Source organism: Stegostoma tigrinum, chromosome 46 (genome assembly GCF_030684315.1).
Source record: "Stegostoma tigrinum isolate sSteTig4 chromosome 46, sSteTig4.hap1, whole genome shotgun sequence".
Taxonomy (NCBI): domain Eukaryota; kingdom Metazoa; phylum Chordata; class Chondrichthyes; order Orectolobiformes; family Stegostomatidae; genus Stegostoma; species Stegostoma tigrinum.
Window position 1 is genome coordinate 9,124,491 of NC_081399.1, and position 15,014 is coordinate 9,139,504.

The following is a 15,014-nucleotide window of genomic DNA, read 5'->3' on the forward strand; positions in this document are numbered from 1 at the left end:
CAATGACACCTCCGATCTTTGTGTCGTCTGCAAACTTGCTGACCCATCCTTCAATCCCCTCGTCCAAGTCATTAATAAAAATTACAAACAGTAGACGCCCAAGGACAGAGCCCTGTGGAACTCCACTCACCACTGACTCCCAGGCAGAATATTTTCCTTCTACTACCACTCGCTGTCTTCTGTTGGCCAGCCAATTCTGTATCCAAGCAGCTAAGTTCCCTGTATCCCATTCCTCCTGACCTTCTGAATGAGCCTACCATGGGGAACCTTATCAAATGCCTTACTGAAGTCCATATACACCACATCCACAGCTCGACCCTCATCAACTTTTCTAGTCACATCCTCAAAGAACTCGATAAGGTTTGTGAGGCATGACCTACCCCTCACAAAGCTGTGTTGACTGCATTTGATCAAGCCGTGCTCTTCCAGATGGTCATAAATCTTATCCCTCAGAATCCTTTCTAACACCTTGCAGACGACAGACATGAGACTTACTGGTCTGTAATTGCCGGGGATTTCCCTATTTCCTTTCTTGAAGAGAGGAGTTACATTTGCCTCTCTCCAGTCCTCAGGTACGAGTCCAGTGGAGAGCCAGGATGCAAAGATCTTCGCAAGTGGCGAAGCAATTGCATTTCTCGCTTCCCAAAGCAGCCGAGGACAAATCTGGTCCGGGCCTGGCGACTTGTCAATCTTAATGTTTGACAAAATTTTCAGCACATCAGCTTCCTCTATCTCTATCCATTCCAGCATGCACACCTGCTCTTCAAAGGTTTCATTCACTACAAAGTTCGTTTCTTTCGTAAAGACAGAAGCAAAAAACTCATTTAGGTCTTCCCCTACCTCCTCAGGCTCCACACACAAGTTCCCTATGCTATCCCTGATCGGCCCTACTCTTTCTTTGACCATTCTCTTATTCCTCACGTAAGTGTAAAATGCCTTTGTGTTTTCCCGGATTCCTTCTGCCAAGCCTTTCTCGTGCCCCCTCCTGGCTCTCCTCAGACCATTTTTGATGTGCAGGTTAGGGTGGGTTGGCCGTGCTAAATTGTCCCATAGTGCCCAGGGATGTGCAGGTTAGGGTGGGTTGGCCGTGCTAAATTGTCCCATAGTGCCCAGGGATGTGCAGGTTAGGGTGGGTTGGCTGTGCTAAATTGTCCCATAGTGCCCAGGAATGTGCGGGTTAGGGTGGATTGGCCGTGCTAAATTGTCCCATAGTGCCCAGGGATGTGCAGGTTAGGGTGGGTTGGCCGTGCTAAATTGTCCCATAGTGCCCAGGGATGTGCGGGTTAGGGTGGGTTGGCCGTGCTAAATTGTCCCTTAGTGTCCCAGGGATGTGCGGGTTAGGGTGGGTTGGCCGTGCTAAATTGTCCCGTAGTGTCCAGGGATGTGCGGGTTAGGGTGGATTGGCCGTGCTAAATTGTCCCATAGTGTCCAGGGATGTGCAGGTTAGAGTGGATTGGCCGTGCTAAATTGTCCCGTAGTGCCCAGGGATGTGCAGGTTAGGGTGGGTTGGCCGTGCTAAATTGTCCCTTAGTGTCCCAGGGATGTGCGGGTTAGGGTGGATTGGCCGTGCTAAATTGTCCCATAGTGCCCAGGGATGTGCGGGTTAGGGTGGATTGGCCGTGCTAAATTGTCCCATAGTGCCCAGGGATGTGCGGGTTAGGGTGGGTTGGCCGTGCTAAATTGTCTCATAGTGCCCAGGGATGTGCGGGTTAGGGTGGGTTGGCCGTGCTAAATTGTCCCATAGTGTCCCAGGGATGTGCGGGTTAGGGTGGGTTGGCCGTGCTAAATTGTCCCATAGTGCCCAGGGATGTGCGGGTTAGGGTGGGTTGGCCGTGCTAAATTGTCCCATAGTGCCCCAGGGATGTGCAGGTTAGGGTGGATTGGCCGTGCTAAATTGCCCCATAGTGCCCAGGGATGTGCAGGTTAGGGTGGATTGGCCGTGCTAAATTGTCCCATAGTGTCCAGGGATGTGCGGGTTAGGGTGGGTTGGCCATGCTAAATTGTCCCGTAGCGCTCAGGGATGTGCGGGTTAGGGTGGGTTGGCCGTGCTAAATTGTCCCGTAGTGCCCAGGGATGTGCAGGTTAGGGTGGGTTGGCCGTGCTAAATTGTCCCATAGTGTCCCAGGGATGTGCGGGTTAGGGTGGGTTGGCCGTGCTAAATTGCCCCATAGTGCCCAGGGATGTGCGGGTTAGGGTGGGTTGGCTGTGCTAAATTGTCCCATAGTGCCCAGGGATGTGCCGGTTAGGGTGGGTTGGCCGTGCTAAATTGTCCCGTAGTGCCCAGGGATGTGCGGGTTAGGGTGGATTGGCCGTGCTAAATTGTCCCATAGTGCCCAGGGATGTGCAGGTTAGGGTGGGTTGGCCGTGCTAAATTGTCCCATAGCGCCCAGGGATGTGCGGGTTAGGGTGGGTTGGCCGTGCTAAATTGCCCCATAGTGCCCAGGGATGTGCGGGTTAGGGTGGGTTGGCTGTGCTAAATTGTCCCATAGTGCCCAGGGATGTGCCGGTTAGGGTGGGTTGGCCGTGCTAAATTGTCCCGTAGTGTCCAGGGATGTGCGGGTTAGGGTGGGTTGGCCGTGCTAAATTGCCCCATAGTGCCCAGGGATGTGCGGGTTAGGGTGGGTTGGCCGTGCTAAATTGTCCCGTAGTGCCCAGGGATGTGCGGGTTAGGGTGGGTTGGCCGTGCTAAATTGTCCCGTAGTGTCCAGGGATGTGCGGGTTAGGGTGGGTTGGCCGTGCTAAATTGTCCCATAGTGCCCAGGGATGTGCCGGTTAGGGTGGGTTGGCCGTGGGAAATGCAGGGGCCCAGAAATAGGGGAGTGCGCTCAGTGGAATACTCTTTACAGGGACCAATGTGGGCTGAATGGCCTACTTTCACACTGCAATGATCACTTCTGTGCTCCTTTTCAAAGGGTTATTGCCCAGGTTTGCATTGAGCTCTGCACACTCCCGAATTCTCTCTTCTCACACAGTCACGCAGCGCTGAGACAGACCCTTCGGCCCAACCAGTCTGTGCTGACCACAATCCCAAACTGAACGAGTCCCACCTGCCTGCTCCTGGCCCATATCCCTCCACACCTTTTTCTGTTCGTGTATTGATCCAAATGTCTATTAAATGCTCTACATGTATCTACATCCACCACTTCCTCAGGAAGCTCGTTCCATATCGCAAACCGTACTCTGTGTGAAGAACATGGAAATTTAAATCTCTCTGCTCTCACTTTAAAAATGTATCCCTTGGTCTTGAAACCTCCCCCCCCCTCCCACCCCAGGGAAAGGGCAATGACTGTTAACCCCATCTCCACTCCTCTTTATTTTATAGAGTTCTATAAGGTCACCCCTCCACCTCCTGCACTCCAGTGAATAATGTCCCAGCCTCTCCTGAAACCGCAAGCTCTCCGTACCCAGCAACATCCTGGTAAATCCCTTCTGAGCCCCTCTGCAGTTTAATACTATCCTTCCTGTAACGGGGAGACCAGAACTGGGCACCGTGCTCCAGGAGAGGGCCCACCAATGTCCCTGTACAACCCCAACATGACGCCCCCAACTCCTACACTCAAAGGCCTGAGCGATGAAGGCAAGCGCGCTGAATGTCTTCTAAACCCCCCTGTCTACCTGTGAGACAAACGTCGAAGCATCATGCACCTGAAACCCCAGGTCCCTCTGCTCTACAGCGCTGCCCAGGGCCCCACAATTAATTGTATAATGTTTTTCTGAAGAAGGGTCTAGGCCCGAAACGTCAGCTTTCCTTCACCTCTGATGCTGTGTTCCTCCAGCTCCACACCTTGTCATCTCAGATTCTCTTCAGACTATCTCCGATGTCCTCCCCTTGTTTGTTTTAGCCAAATACTCTTGTTTGAGAGTTTCCCGCAGGGAAAACATACATTTAACATTGAAGACATGAATAGGCGAGGAATGGGCCAAGGCCAGGCAGAAGGGATGAGTTCAATTTGGCATCATGTTCAGCACAACATTGTGGGCCGAAGGGCCTGTTTCTTTTGCTGTTTTCTAAGTATGTTCTCATTGGGCCTGTATCGTCTGGGCTTCGGGAGAATTGGGAGGGGCGGTGGGGAAGTCTGATTCCATCTTATGGGGTTGGATGGGGGCGTCTCATATAGAGCGTAGAGCATTACAACACAGTGCAGGCCCTTCGGCCCACAGTGTTGTCCCCACCTATTTTCCTACTGAGATCAATCTCCCCTGCGTTCCCTACATTTTACTATCCTCCATGTGCCTATCCAAGAGTCGCTTAAAAGTTCCTAAAGTATATGACTCCGCTACCACTGTGGGCAGCACATTCCACAATCTCACCTTTCTCTGTGTGAAGAACCTACCCCTGACATCTCCCCTATACCTTCCTCCAATCACCTTAAAGTCATGCCCCCTCGTGATAGTCATTTCTGCCCTGGGAAAAAGTCTCTGGGTATCAACTCTATCCACATCTCTCATCACCTTGTACACCTCTATCAAGTCACCTCTCATCCTTCTTCGCTCCAATGAATATAGCCCTAGCTCCCTCAACCTTTCCTCCTAAGACCTGCCCTCCAGTTCAGGCAGCATCCTGGTAAATCTCCTCTGCACCCTCTCTAAAGCTTCCACATCTTTCCTGTAATGAGGTGACCAGAACTGAACACAATATCCCAAGTGTGGTCTCACCAGAGTTTTATAGAGCTGCAGCATAACCTCGAGGCTCTTACACTCAATCCCCCTGCCAATGAAAGCCAACACACCATACGCCTTCTTTATAATCCTATCAAACCTGCCGACCCAGTACAGAATGGCTATTTCCATCCCGAAAGGGCATCAGTGAACCTAGCTGGACTTTTCCTGACAACGTTGTTGAAATTAGACTCTTAATTCTACATATTTTAAAAATTTAATTCAAAAGCTCAGCATCTGCCACAGCGGGATTTGAACCTGGGTGCCAGAACATTCGCGGGATTAACCTCCCATAACTTGGCGCTGTATAAAATGTTAAAAAGGGGATTGATCGCCCTTCCTGTTACTGGAAAACAAAACTTATTTAATAACCGATTCACGCACCTGGTCAGTCACCGAGATAAATATCTCCCCAAAACGCACTCCAAAACATGAACCAGGAAAACAGATTTCTGTGCAGTGATTGGCTTTCTGATCAGGAAGTACTTTGGTGAATGGTTTATTTTTGAATGTTTTAGAATGTTACCAAATTTTTCCCTTGAATATCCTGGCACGTGTGGTGAAGACCACAAGCATGCACTGCTGTCTCTGGAGTCTTGGCAGACACATCTTGCTCAGGATACAACCTTGAGACATTCATTAGATCATGACTTTGTAAAACATTCAAAAATACCGTACTGAGGGGAACATCCAGAAGGTACATCCTGCAACAGATGTTCAATGTGGTAAGCTGTTGGTGGACCTCATGGGCTCATGTTTGGGTGCATTCTACCACCTGGTGGCACCACTAAGCTTTCTTGTGTGAGGTCCAGGTCAAAGCAATGGCTAGAACATTCTGAAGCAGGGGCAAGGTGAAATATTTGCGGTTGGTTCTCTCACTGAGTTGATTTCTTCTTTCGCAGACGTTTCGCTCCTGTGCTGGGTAACATCCTCAGTGCAGCCCCCAGTGAAGCGTCGGAGTGTTTTCCTGCCTGGTTTTTAAACTCTGGGGTCCGTTGAACTGGATTACCTCACTTCCAGTTTTCCTGCGCATGTATATGGGTCAAGTTCGATGAGTTTGTTGACGATTTTCTTCGTGGAGTGTCACGCTTCCAGGAATCCCCATGCCTGTCTCGGCCTGGCCTGTCCCAGGATCACGGTGCTGTCCCAGTCGAAGCGATGGCTCTCCTTGTCCATGTGGATTGAGATGAGGGAGCATTGGTCATGTCTTTTTGTAGCCAGTTGGTGATCCTGTACGGGAAAGGAAGTGGGAAAACAGACCAAAGGCTCGTGACAACTCAAGCCACAGGGGCCCATCGCAGAGAGGTCAATTTCGTTGGGGGCTAGGCGCGAAATTCACAAAGCAAAAGGCTGGAGCAGTGAAAGGGGTTAAACCGAAAGGGGATCCGCATCCGAGAGATCCGAAATGTGCCGGGGTCCGTGAGGGTAGCAGGGCAGGTTGTTATACAGGAAACAGCAGAGACTGCTGATGCTGGAGTCAGAGATAACGCAGTGTGGAGCTGGAGGAACACAGCAGGCCAAGCAGGGTCAGAGAGAACACAGTGTGGGGCTGGAGGAACACAGCAGGCCAGGCAGGGTCAGAGAGAACACAGTGTGGGGCTGGAGGGACACAGCAGACCAGGCAGGGTTGGAGAGAACACAGTGTGGGGCTGGAGGAACACAGCAGGCCAGGCAGGGTCAGAGAGAACACACTGTGGGGCTGGAGGAACACAGCAGGCCAGGCAGGATCAGAGAGAACACAGTGTGGAGCTGGAGGGACACAGCAGGCCAGGCAGGGTCAGAGAGAACACAGTGTGGAGCTGGAGGGACAGAGCAGGCCAGGCACAGGGTCGGAGAGAACACAGTGTGGAGCTGGAGGGACAGAGCAGGCCAGGCAGGGTCAGAGAGAACACAGTGTGGGGCTGGAGGGACAGAGCAGGCCAGGCACAGGGTCGGAGAGAACACAGTGTGGGGCTGGAGGGACAGAGCAGGCCAGCCAGGGTCAGAGGAACAGGAAGGCTGATGTTTCGGGTCTGGACCCTCCTTCAGGGCTGGGTAGATATCGGGGTGGTTTACAAAGAGTGAGTCATGGAACAATGATTGTTCAACAGTCCATTTCAGGATTCCCGAAATTTCCACATAAACACAGCGGCTACAAGAGCAGGTCAGAGGCTGGGAATCCTGCAGCGAGTAACTCCCGTCCTGTCTCCCCGCAAATCCTGTCCCACCATCTCCAAGGCACAAGGCAGGAGTGGGATGGAATACTCCCCACTTGCCCCTGGATGGGGGCAGCTCCAACAACACTCGAGAAGCTCGACACCATCCAGGACAAAGCAGCCCCCGCTCGATTGGCACCTCATCTACAAACATCCCACTCCCTCCCCCCCCCACGACGCAGCAGTGTGTACCATCTACAAGATGCTCTGCAGAGATTCACCAAAGATCCTCAGGCAGCACCTTCCAAATCCACGGCCACTTCCATCCAGAAGGACAAGGGGCAGCAGGTACATGGGACCCCCTGCCATCCCAGGATACAGTTTGGTGAACATTTGCTGCACTCCCTCCATCGCCAGAGCGCCCTTCCTCAGATAAGGAGGTTGAAACAGCGTGCAGTCCTCCCGGTGTGGTCTCACCAAGGGCCCTGTACAATTGCAGGAAGACATTCCTGCTCCTGTACTCCAATCCTCTCGTTAGGAACGCCAACACATATAAAGAAATAGTTGGATTGCTTTCATGATTCTTTCAGTTATAGAGTCATAGAGTCATGCAGCACGGAAACAGGCCCTTCGGCCCAACTAGCCCAGGCTAGACCATAATTCCAAACTAACCTAGTCCCAACTGCATGCTCCTGGCCCGTATCCCTCCAAACCTTTCCCTACTCATGTCCTTATCCAAATGTTTTTTTAAATGCTGTAACTGTTCCCACATCCCCCGCTTCCTCAGGAAGCTCATTCCACTCACGGACCGCGCGCTGTGTAAAAAAGTTGTCCCCTCTCACGTTAAAAACATGCCCCCCCCTCCTCATTTTGAAATCCCCCCACCCTGGGGGAAAAACTCCTGCCATTCACCTGACCCATGCCCGCCTCATGATTTTATAAACGGCTATAACCTCACCCTCCTACGCTCCAGCGATAAAAGTCCCGGCCTCTCCTGAAAACTCAAACCCCCCCTGTACCTGGCAACATCCTGGTAAATCCCTCCCGAGCCCCTCTCCAGTTTAATAACATCCTTCCTGTAACGGGGAGACCAGAACTGGGCACAGCGCCTCCGGGAGAGACCTCACCCACGTCCCCAACTCAAAGGTCTGGGCAATGAAGGGAAGCGCGTCAAACACCTTCTTAACCCCGCTGTGACACAAACTGCAAATAACTATGTCTCTGCCCCCCCCCCCCGAGGTCCCTCTGCCCTTCAGCACTGCCCGGGGCCCCACTTTCAGCTGCACAAGCCCCGTCCTTCTCTGTTTTACCAAAATGCAACGCCTTGCATTTATCCGAATTAAACTCCTTCTTTCCCCATTCTGGTGTTGAATTATTTCTTTCGACACCTCTCAACGTCGCTTCCCTGTATTTCTGAGTGAGATTTTCAGGGAGAACAGCTTCACAGATAAAGGGAGAGAGAGAGAGAGACAGAGGGAGAGAGAGAGAGATAGAGGGGGGAGAGAGAGAGAGATAGAGGGAGAGAGAGAGGGAGAGGGATAGATAGCCAGGAAGAGAGAGAGAGGGAGGGAGGGAGATAGAGACAGGGACAGGAAGACAGGTGGAGGGAAAAGAATAAACAGAGAGAGAAAAGTAGAGAGAAAGAAGGTGACAGAAAGACACTGAAAGATAAAGAGAGTGAAAGAGGGCAAGAGAAAGAGAGAGGGAGTGATAGATAGAGATGGGGGGGCAGGGGAGAGAATGATGGGATGAGCGGAGAGAAAGATAAGGGGGAGAGAGACTGAAAGACAGAGAGAGATGGAAGAAAAAGCTTCAGAGAGACAGGGGATAAGAAAGAGAGAGGGAGAGAGAAAGACAGAGAGACAGAGAGGGGAAAGGCAGAGAGATGTAAGGAAGGGGTGAGTGAGAGAAAGGCAGAGAGAGTGAGAGAGAGGAGATAAGGAAGGAGAAAGAGAGAGATAAGGAGAGAGTGAGTGTGAGAGAGAGAGAGAGATGAGGAGAATGTGGGTGTGAGAGCGAGAGGGAGCCAAGGAGAGAGTATGTGTGTGAGAGAGAGAGAGAGGGAGATAAGGAGAGAGTGGGTGTGTGAGAGAGAGAGAGAGATAAGGAGAGAGTGGGTGTGAGAGAGAGAGAGAGAGATAAGGAGAGAGTGGGTGTGTGTGAGAGAGAGAGAAAGAGAGATAAGGAGAGAGTGGGTGTGAGAGAGAGAGAGAGAAAGAGAGATAAGGAGAGAGTGGGTGTGAGAGAGAGAGAGAGAGATAAGGAGAGAGTGGGTGTGTGTGAGAGAGAGAGAAAGAGAGATAAGGAGAGAGTGGGTGTGTGTGAGAGAGAGAGAAAGAGAGATAAGGAGAGAGTGGATGTGAGAGAGAGAGTGAGCTAAGGAGAGAGTGGGTGTGTGAGAGAGAGAGAGAGATAAGGAGAGAGTGGGTGTGTGTGAGAGAGAGAGAAAGAGAGATAAGGAGAGAGTGGGTGTGAGAGAGAGAGATGAGGAGAGTGTGGGTGTGAGAGAGAGAGATGAGGAGAGAGTTGGTGTGAGAGAGAGATGTGAGGAGAGTGTGGGTGTGAGAGCGAAAGAGAGAGGGAGGGAGATGAGGAGAGAGTGGGTGTGAGAGAGAGAGATGAGGAGAGAGTGGGTGTGAGAGAGAGATGTGAGGAGAGTGTGGGTGTGAGAGCGAAAGAGAGAGGGAGGGAGATGAGGAGAGAGTGGGTAAGACAGAGAGAGATGACGAGAGAGTGAGTGGGTGAGAGAGAGAGAAGGAGATGTTGTGGAGGGGGAGGATGCAGAGTGTCAGCTGGATTTGAGAGCGAGTGGCTGGCTGAGATCAGCCTATGTTAGGGTATTGAGAGGGAGAGGGACACAGTGGTCGGACACAGTGACAGGGAGTAGCAGGTAATCCTGTGCTTTCGGACCCTGGGCAGCAGCTCCGTTCGGAGACAGGAGGAGAGCTCTCCGGCTCCACTGAAACTGCCTGGCCTGCTGTGCTCATCCAGCTCGACAGCCTGGTTCACCAGCAGCTCCTGTCAGTGCTTTTCACTGCTGTACCTGGGCCCCAGGCACCGGGAGCAGGAAGGAGCTAATCACAAGGAGATTGCGGTAATATTCAGTGAGGTGCAGGGTATAAAGGGCCGGGCTTAAACAGCAGCAACGTACAGATGGGAGACTGAGATTTCAGCTCATCGTTAGGTGAGTGGGTCTGTCTGTCTGTCTGTCTGTCTGTCTGTCTGTCTGTCTGTCTGTCTGTCTGTCTGTGAGTGTGTGAGTGTTTTTGTGTGAGTGTTTGTGAGGGTGTGTGTGTGGGGGGTTGTTGGGGTGTGTGTGTGGGTGTGTGTGTGTGTGTGTGAGTGTGTGGGGGGTGTTGGGGTGTGAGTGTGTGTGGGGGGGGTGTTGGGGTGTGGGGGTGTGTGTGTGTGGGGGGGTGTTGGGGTGTGAGTTTGTGTGTGTGTGGGGGGGTGTTGGGGTGTGAGTGTGTGTGTGGGGGGGTGTTGGGGTTTGAGTGTGTGTGTGTGTTTGGGGGGGATGTTGGGGTGTGAGTGTGTGTGGGGGGGGTGTTGGGGTGTGAGTGTGTGTGGGGGGGGTGTTGGGGTGTGAGTGTGTGTGTGTGTGGGGGGGTGTTGGGGTGTGAGTGTGTGTGTGTGGGGGGTGTGTTGGGGTGTGAGTGTGTGTGTGGGGGGTGTGTTGGGGTGTGAGTGTGTGTGTGGGGGGTGTGTTGGGGTGTGAGTGTGTGTGTGGGGGGGGGTGTTGCGGTGTGAGTGTGTGTGTGTGTGGGGGGGGGTGTTGGGGTGTGAGAGTGTGTGTGTGTGGGGGGGGTGTTGGGGTGTGAGAGTGTGTGTGTGTGTGTGTGTGGGGGGTGTTGGGGTGTGAGTGTGTGTGTGGGGGGGGGTGTTGCGGTGTGAGTGTGTGTGTGTGTGTGGGGGGGGTGTTGGGGTGTGAGTGTGTGTGGGGGGGGGTGTTGGGGTGTGGGGGTGTGTGTGTGTGGGGGGTGTTGGGGTGTGAGTTTGTGTGTGTGTGGGGGGGTGTTGGGGTGTGAGTGTGTGTGTGGGGGGGTGTTGGGGTTTGAGTGTGTGTGTGTGTTTGGGGGGATGTTGGGGTGTGAGTGTGTGTGGGGGGGGTGTTGGGGTGTGAGTGTGTGTGTGTGTGGGGGGGGTGTTGGGGTGTGAGTGTGTGTGTGGGGGGGGTGTTGGGGTGTGAGTGTGTGTGTGTGGGGGGTGTGTTGGGGTGTGAGTGTGTGTGTGGGGGGGGTGTTGCGGTGTGAGTGTGTGTGTGTGTGGGGGGGGGGGTGTTGGGGTGTGAGAGTGTGTGTGTGTGGGGGGGGTGTTGGGGTGTGAGAGTGTGTGTGTGTGTGTGGGGGGGTGTTGGGGTGTGAGTGTGTGTGTGTGGGGGGTGTGTTGGGGTGTGAGTGTGTGTGTGTGTGTGGGGGGGGGTGTTGGGGTGTGAGTGTGTGTGTGTGTGTGGGGGGGGGTGTTGGGGTGTGAGAGTGTGTGTGTGTGGGGGGGGTGTTGGGGTGTTGGGGTGTGTGTGTGTGTGTGGGGGAGGTGTTGGGGTGTGAGGTGTGTGTGGGGGGGGTGTTGGGGTGTGAGTGTGTGTGGGGGGGGGTGTTGGGGTGTGGGGGTGTGTGTGTGTGGGGGGGTGTTGGGGTGTGAGTTTGTGTGTGTGTGGGGGGGTGTTGGGGTGTGAGTGTGTGTGTGGGGGGGTGTTGGGGTTTGAGTGTGTGTGTGTGTTTGGGGGGGATGTTGGGGTGTGAGTGTGTGTGGGGGGGGTGTTGGGGTGTGAGTGTGTGTGTGTGTGTGTGTGTGTGGGGGGGGTGTTGGGGTGTGAGTGTGTGTGTGTGTGTGTGGTGGGGGGTGTGTTGGGGTGTGAGTGTGTGTGTGTGGGGGGTGTTGCGGTGTGAGTGTGTGTGTGTGTGGGGGGGGGGTGTTGGGGTGTGAGAGTGTGTGTGTGTGGTGTGGGGGGGTGTTGGGGTGTGAGTGTGTGTGTGTGTGTGTGTGTGGGGGGTGTGTTGGGGTGTGAGTGTGTGTGTGTGTGGGGGGGGGGTGTAGCGGTGTGAGTGTGTGTGTGTGTGTGGGGGGGGGTGTGGGGGTGTGTGTGTGTGGGGGGGTGTTGGGGTGTGAGTTTGTGTGTGTGTGGGGGGGTGTTGGGGTGTGAGTTTGTGTGTGTGTGGGGGGGTGTTGGGGTGTGAGTGTGTGTGTGGGGGGGTGTTGGGGTTTGAGTGTGTGTGTGTGTTTGGGGGGGATGTTGGGGTGTGAGTGTGTGTGGGGGGGGTGTTGGGGTGTGAGTGTGTGTGTGTGTGGGGGGGGTGTTGGGGTGTGAGTGTGTGTGTGTGGGGGGTGTGTTGGGGTGTGAGTGTGTGTGTGGGGGGGGGTGTTGCGGTGTGAGTGTGTGTGTGTGTGTGGGGGGGGGGTGTTGGGTGTGTGAGAGTGTGTGTGTGTGGGGGGGTGTTGGGGTGTGAGAGTGTGTGTGTGTGGGGGGGGTGTTGGGGTGTGAGTGTGTGTGTGGGGGGGGGTGTTGCGGTGTGAGTGTGTGTGTGTGTGGGGGGGGGGTGTTGGGGTGTGAGTGTGTGTGGGGGGGGGTGTTGGGGTGTGGGGGTGTGTGTGTGTGGGGGGGTGTTGGGGTGTGAGTTTGTGTGTGTGTGGGGGGGTGTTGGGGTGTGAGTGTGTGTGTGGGGGGGTGTTGGGGTTTGAGTGTGTGTGTGTGTTTGGGGGGGATGTTGGGGTGTGAGTGTGTGTGGGGGGGGTGTTGGGGTGTGAGTGTGTGTGTGTGTGGGGGGGGTGTTGGGGTGTGAGTGTGTGTGTGGGGGGGGGGTGTTGGGGTGTGAGTGTGTGTGTGGGGGGGGGTGTTGCGGTGTGAGTGTGTGTGTGTGTGGGGGGGGGGTGTTGGGGTGTGAGAGTGTGTGTGTGTGGGGGGGGTGTTGGGGTGTGAGAGTGTGTGTGTGTGGGGGGGTGTTGGGGTGTGAGTGTGTGTGTGTGTGTGTGGGGGGTGTGTTGGGGTGTGAGTGTGTGTGTGTGTGGGGGGGGGTGTTGCGGTGTGAGTGTGTGTGTGTGTGCGTGGGGGGGGGTGTTGGGGTGTGAGTGTGTGTGTGTGTGTGGGGGGGGGCTGTTGGGGTGTGAGAGTGTGTGTGTGTGGGGGGGGTGTTGCGGTGTGAGTGTGTGTGTGTGTGTGGGGGGGGGTGTTGGGGTGTGAGTGTGTGTGGGGGGGGGTGTTGGGGTGTGGGGGTGTGTGTGTGTGGGGGGGTGTTGGGGTGTGAGTTTGTGTGTGTGTGGGGGGGTGTTGGGGTGTGAGTGTGTGTGTGGGGGGGTGTTGGGGTTTGAGTGTGTGTGTGTGTTTGGGGGGGATGTTGGGGTGTGAGTGTGTGTGGGGGGGGTGTTGGGGTGTGAGTGTGTGTGTGTGTGGGGGGGGTGTTGGGGTGTGAGTGTGTGTGTGTGTGTGTGTGGGGGGTGTGTTGGGGTGTGAGTGTGTGTGTGTGGGGGGGTGTTGGGGTTTGAGTGTGTGTGTGTGTTTGGGGGGGATGTTGGGGTGTGAGTGTGTGTGGGGGGGGTGTTGGGGTGTGAGTGTGTGTGTGTGTGGGGGGGGTGTTGGGGTGTGAGTGTGTGTGTGTGTGTGTGTGTGTGTGGGGGGTGTGTTGGGGTGTGTGTGTGTGTGTGTGGGGGGTGTTGCGGTGTGAGTGTGTGTGTGTGTGGGGGGGGGGTGTTGGGGTGTGAGAGTGTGTGTGTGTGTGTGGGGGGGGTGTTGGGGTGTGAGTGTGTGTGTGTGTGTGTGTGTGGGGGGTGTGTTGGGGTGTGAGTGTGTGTGTGTGTGGGGGGGGGGTGTAGCGGTGTGAGTGTGTGTGTGTGTGTGGGGGGGGGTGTTGGGGTGTGAGTGTGTGTGGGGGGGGGTGTTGGGGTGTGGGGGTGTGTGTGTGTGGGGGGGTGTTGGGGTGTGAGTTTGTGTGTGTGTGGGGGGGTGTTGGGGTGTGAGTGTGTGTGTGGGGGGGTGTTGGGGTTTGAGTGTGTGTGTGTGTTTGGGGGGGATGTTGGGGTGTGAGTGTGTGTGGGGGGGGTGTTGGGGTGTGAGTGTGTGTGTGTGTGGGGGGGGTGTTGGGGTGTGAGTGTGTGTGTGTGGGGGGTGTGTTGGGGTGTGAGTGTGTGTGTGGGGGGGGTGTTGCGGTGTGAGTGTGTGTGTGTGTGGGGGGGGGTGTTGGGTGTGTGAGAGTGTGTGTGTGTGGGGGGGGTGTTGGGGTGTGAGAGTGTGTGTGTGTGTGTGGGGGGGGTGTTGGGGTGTGAGTGTGTGTGTGGGGGGGGGTGTTGCGGTGTGAGTGTGTGTGTGTGTGGGGGGGGGGTGTTGGGGTGTGAGTGTGTGTGGGGGGGGGTGTTGGGGTGTGGGGGTGTGTGTGTGTGGGGGGGTGTTGGGGTGTGAGTTTGTGTGTGTGTGGGGGGGTGTTGGGGTGTGAGTGTGTGTGTGGGGGGGTGTTGGGGTTTGAGTGTGTGTGTGTGTTTGGGGGGGATGTTGGGGTGTGAGTGTGTGTGGGGGGGGTGTTGGGGTGTGAGTGTGTGTGTGTGTGGGGGGGGTGTTGGGGTGTGAGTGTGTGTGTGTGGGGGGGGTGTTGGGGTGTGAGTGTGTGTGTGGGGGGGGTGTTGGGGTGTGAGTGTGTGTGTGTGTGTGGGGGGGGTGTTGGGGTGTGAGTGTGTGTGGGGGGGGGTGTTGGGGTGTGGGGGTGTGTGTGTGTGGGGGGGTGTTGGGGTGTGAGTTTGTGTGTGTGTGGGGGGGTGTTGGGGTGTGAGTGTGTGTGTGGGGGGGTGTTGGGGTTTGAGTGTGTGTGTGTGTTTGGGGGGGATGTTGGGGTGTGAGTGTGTGTGGGGGGGGTGTTGGGGTGTGAGTGTGTGTGTGTGTGGGGGGGGTGTTGGGGTGTGAGTGTGTGTGTGTGGGGGGGGTGTTGGGGTGTGAGTGTGTGTGTGGGGGGGGTGTTGCGGTGTGAGTGTGTGTGTGTGTGGGGGGGGGGTGTTGGGGTGTGAGAGTGTGTGTGTGTGGGGGGGGTGTTGGGGTGTGAGGTGTGTGTGTGTGGGGGGGTGTTGGGGTGTGAGTGTGTGTGTGTGTGTGTGGGGGGTGTGTTGGGGTGTGAGTGTGTGTGTGGGGGGGGGTGTTGCGGTGTGAGTGTGTGTGTGTGTGCGTGGGGGGGGGTGTTGGGGTGTGAGTGTGTGTGTGTGGGGGGGGGCTGTTGGGGTGTGAGAGTGTGTGTGTGTGGGGGG

The 15,014-nt window shown here is 55.4% G+C and overlaps 1 protein-coding gene across 1 annotated transcript in view; it reads left to right on the top strand.

The window, feature by feature from the left end:
* The first annotated feature begins 8,705 nt into the window (after positions 1-8,705).
* LOC125450490 (G protein-activated inward rectifier potassium channel 3-like) overlaps positions 8,706-15,014 on the top strand; it is a 27,546-nt gene continuing 21,237 nt past the window's right edge. The window contains exon 1 of the mRNA XM_059642788.1: positions 8,706-9,978. The gene's annotated coding sequence lies outside the window, so the exon portion shown is untranslated. The remainder of the gene's footprint in view (positions 9,979-15,014) is intronic.